Source organism: Giraffa tippelskirchi, chromosome 8 (assembly GCF_054371585.1).
Source record: "Giraffa tippelskirchi isolate mGirTip1 chromosome 8, T2T-mGirTip1v1.2.pri, whole genome shotgun sequence".
Classification (NCBI taxonomy): Eukaryota; Metazoa; Chordata; class Mammalia; order Artiodactyla; family Giraffidae; genus Giraffa; species Giraffa tippelskirchi.
The window spans coordinates 15,112,982-15,117,786 of record NC_137282.1 but is presented as its reverse complement, the minus strand read 5'-3'; the positions used below and the strand labels follow the sequence as shown (position 1 = coordinate 15,117,786).

The following is a 4,805-nucleotide window of genomic DNA, read 5'->3' as shown; positions in this document are numbered from 1 at the left end:
GGAATCATCTAGAAGAAAAACTAATGAGATATTTTTCAGTCTGGGTGGTGGAAATAGGCACTGTTTCTGGAACCGGTTTGAGCCCAGGCATTATTTTCTTGAATTCTTCTCGATTATTCTTTTTTGTTCCTAAGTAGTTTACTCGTACACAGGCACTGGTCAGGATTCACCTCTGCAGATCTCTGGCATTCTGTCTGTGTAGGTCTTCTATACTAGCTGCTTTGACATCTTAGGACTCTCAATTCTGGCTCCTCAACTAAAGGGCAATGCCAAGCTTTGCCTGGGTTCCCCCTTCCTGCATCATAGCCTGGAAATGCCTTTAAGGCAATGAACTTGGGCATTTGTTAAGACTCATCACATTGGTTTTTATTCTAGATGATTCCAGTAGGTTCAAAGTGGGTGGAATGAAATTGACTCCATGATAAGGATTGTTTTGTTATTGTTTGGAAGGCAGGCTTCTAAAGAGGCTTTCATACATATAAATGTAGTCTTTTTTCTTCTTCAAATAAAAATTATGTTTGAAAATATGTTAACCAGAAAAGTTATTTAGAGCTCAAAAAGTCCTTAGATATTGTCTAATTCTACCTCCTCACCTTATTGAGAGTACTGAAGTCTGGAGTAGGTGACGGTCTTGCCTAGGAACATACCCATTGGATAGAGTCAGAGCTGGAATTTGAACATGAGGCTCCTAAGTCAGTCTAGTGTTATTTCCACTTTACCAGTCACCTCGATAATGAGAAAGCTGTGCCTGTTAGCACACTTAGATTGTTATTATTGTAACTGCACGTCAAATAACTTTATATATTTTTTTAACATTTTGAACTTTCAAAATACTTCCACATCTGCTATTGAATTTGATTCATACAATAGCCTGCGAAGTATTTATAAAGTAATTTCATTTGAAAAATAAAACAGAGATGACCCCACCAATTAGGGCAGGTCTCAGAGTTTAAAAAGAATGTGTCCAATCAGATTGATGGAGAAAACGTTGTTCATCATTCTCCAGTAGTGTCTTCTAGACCAGAGATGGGGGAAAATAGCTTTGTGGATGACATCTTCAAACATTTTAGACTTCATGAAAAAGTCACATTTTTTAGTGTTGACTAGATCAAGGGTCACAAATTTACACATAGCCCAACTATGATGTGCAGAGAAAACGTACTTTCTTTATATTGCTATTCAGGCCTTATCTTGATACCACACTGGCTGTTTAGGTGGACAAAATTTCGGTTTGGTTCAATCCTATATAATACTTGGTCCATACTAATCATTAAATCTTCCCCCAAGGTAAATGCCAGTTCTATCTAGAAAATAATATTTTGGTTCTCAGCTATCTCTACCTCTCACAGTGAGAGAGTAGCTAAGAATATGAATATGAAGACTGAAGCAAAAACTTAGACTAACTTGGGATAGAAGAGAAGGCATGAGTCTTTGAAGAAGCATCTTCTGTCTTTAGCAAATTCTGGAGTCATGTTCCTTGTTTGCTGGTTGCTGTTGGCTCTGCTGAGATTCATGATTTATGATTGGAGCCTGAAACTAGTGTAAATAACAGTCTGGCTGGTCACTCTTTTTTAAAATAATTTTATTTTATTATTATTTTTAAAATATTTTTTTATTTGATTGTCCTGGGTCTTAGTTATGGCACATGAGTCTCCCATCTTCCTTGCAGCAAGTGAACACTTAATTGTGGCATGCGGGATCTAGTTCCCTGACCAGGGATTGAATCCAGGTCTCCTGCCTTAGGAGTGAGTAGTCTTAACCACTAGACCTAGTTGTTCACTCTTGGCTTGATTAGTTCAGGGCATGTGGGGAAGGGGACTTCCGGCTGTCCAGGCATCACCATGGCCTTTTCCCTGGTATTACAGGTCCCTTGAGTTCTGGTTACAGTTATTATTCAGTTCTGCCTGTAGTAGATTGCAATGATAATTCCAATTCTTCAATGGTTCTTTTGTCCATGTATTTTGCAATCCACTTTTCGGTTGCTGTCACTAAGGAAGTGGAGTCTACTCTCCATGATTCCCCATCTCTACCATAAATCAGATCTATTTGTGTGAGTTGCATTGGATGCTTGTTGGAAAAGCGGGTTCTTTTCTTCATTTCAAAATGAGGCAAACTGATGGTGTGACAGTTCTGAGCCTTGACAGTCAAGAGGCTTGCACGTTTCCCCTTGCTCTCAGGTGCCTCCGCCATCCATGAGATGATGGAAGAGCTACCCTGCTGGAAGATGAGACATACTTGCAACAGAGTGGAAGCGACTAGTAATACCAGTCCAGCTCAGTCTAGATCAGCCAGAAGTCAAGCTACCCCAGAAATCTGAGCTAGTGCAGCCCAAATCAACTGATTGCTACAGTCATGAACAATAACTACTTACTGTATTGTGCCATTGAGGTTTACTGTTGCTGTTGTTTATAGCAAAAGCTAACTGATAAACCACTTCACCCTTAAATATGGCCATCATCTGGAAATACTGCCAACCTTCTTTGCTTGTAGTCAATGTCCTTCAGCTAGACCCCAGCTGGAAAAAAAAGCTTGTAGATGACACAAGTTGGATTTATTTCTCATTATAGTGAGAAAACCACAGAGTGCCTCAGTAGAAGTGTGCTTGAAAGAACCTATTAGAGAGTTTGGGCTTTTGTTGGGTAATTTGGAGGAGAGTCTAAGAAAGCAGAGTCTTCTTGATTGGGTGTTGTCAGAAAGCGAAGGCAGTTCTATGATTGGGTGTTCCAGGAAATCTTATCTATAGGGACGAGTTTATAGTGAGAATTAATTGTAATTGTAAAGAAGTAGCAGCCTTTCACTTAGGGAGGGGAGAGGATGGGTGTTTTGTGTTGCACAGTGACCTTTGTTCCGTGTTGTTTTATCATGGTCTCAGAGCCATTCACTTCACATAATGTTCTGGGAGATCACCAGTATCAAAAGGAGAACAAACTGGCTTGATTGTGAGCATCAGACCAGCTTGTACTAACACTGAGATCTGATAGTGAATGCTAGATCAGTTCTAGAAACATAAGCAGCTGTGTTTTAGCTTTCTCATTATTTTCGAAAGCATCCCAGAGGATCCACAGGGATTTCTGAGTCTCACTGATGCCATACGTAGGCTGAAGGTGACTCTGCAGAGTTGGCTTCGTACCCTCTTTTCTCAGCTCTATTGTGCATAGTATCTTGTGTCCTGATGAATACACTCCCAGGGTGTTGTGTGGGTATGTGGAGACTTTGAGGTGAGGATCAACAAGAAACTTTAACAGGTAGAAGGAAAGACCTTTCCTCCTCTATGCTGGCATGCTCCTCCTTTATTTAATGTCCTCTTCCTGTTCCAGGTCACAGGAAGGAAAGTGAAGACACTTCTCTCTTCCTGCATCTAGCTCCTCCCCAACTCTTGGGGTGAGAAGTGTGTTTATTTAATTCTAACTTTAGAGAAGCAGACTAGGGCAGTGTTATGAGCTCCTGAGAATTTCTAGCTCTGCCACATGCTAACGAGATCTTGGATAGAAAAGATATCTCACGGTGACTGTTGCTACTCATGCCTCTTGTCAACCACTTCCTAAGGTGAGCAAGGGGGAAGGTGAAAAATGGGGAATTAGCTCTGGTTTTGTGAATATGGTCGTGAGTAAAGAATCAAAAGTGTTGGGACTTCCCTGGTGGTCCAGTGGCTAGAACTCTGTGCTTCCAATGCAGGGGATCCAGGTTCAATCCCTGGTCAGGGAACTAGATCCCACATGCTGTGACTAAGACTTGGCGCAAATAAATAAATACTGAAAAAAAACTTAAAAAAAAAAAAGAATCAAAAGTGTCTGTTTCTCTAAGCTGATGCTGGTTTTTCAGTAGACTTAAAATAAAATTTTTTTTTTTAAATTTTGTGATAAAAGTCAATATAAAGCATACTATTTTAACAGTATTTAACTGTAAAGTTCATTGGCACTACGTACATTCACATTGTTGGGCAATGCTCACAATCACTCATCTCCTAAATTTCTCACCTTCCTGGACTGAAACCCTGCCCCCATTAAACACTGATTCCCCATTTGCCCTCCCCACCCCTCAGCCCCTGGCATCCACCAATGTACTTTCTGACTCTATGAATTGGACTATTCTAGGTGCCTCTTCCCTGATAGCTCAGTTGGTAAAGAATCTGCCTGCAATGCAGGAGACCCCGGTTTGATCCCTGGGTTGGGAAGATCCCCTGGAGAAGGGATAGGCTACCCACTCCAGTATTCTGGCTCAGAAAATTCCATGGGGTCTCAAAGAGTCGGACACTACTGAGCGACTTACACTTTCACTTTCCTACAGGCGGAATCAAACAATACTTGTCTGCACCTAATGTATATTGGCCCTGGAGAAGGAAATGGCAACCCATTCCAGTATCCTTGCATGGGAAATTCCATGGACAGAGGGGCCTGAGGGGCTATAGTCCATATGGTCGCAAAGAGTTGGACATGATTGACTGAGCGCAATGTACACAGTAATGCAATTTTAAGGTTAACTTAATATATGTCCTACAGACAGGTTGTACCTTCTTCCCCTCCCCGTGCTATACAGTGGGCCCTCATCAGTCATCTACTTGATACACAGTAGTGTATGTATGTCAGATGCCATCCTCCCAATCCATCCCCCCACCCTTGGCATCCATACATTTGTTCTTATGCCTGTGCCTCTATTTTTGCTTTGCAAATAAGTTCATCTGTACTGTTTTTCTAGATTCCACATGTATGTGTTGATATATGATATGTGTTTTTCTCTTTCTGACTTACTTCACTCTGTATGACCCTTTAAAATCAATCACATCTCTACTGGTAGGGCTAAGAGGA

At 41.1% G+C, this 4,805-nt stretch overlaps 1 non-coding gene across 1 annotated transcript; it reads left to right on the top strand.

Annotated features, from left to right (window-relative positions):
* Positions 1 to 3,632: 3,632 nt before the first annotated feature.
* Positions 3,633 to 3,705, top strand: TRNAG-UCC (transfer RNA glycine (anticodon UCC)). The gene has a single exon. It is a non-coding gene; the product is annotated as a tRNA-Gly (tRNA).
* Positions 3,706 to 4,805: the final 1,100 nt, after the last annotated feature.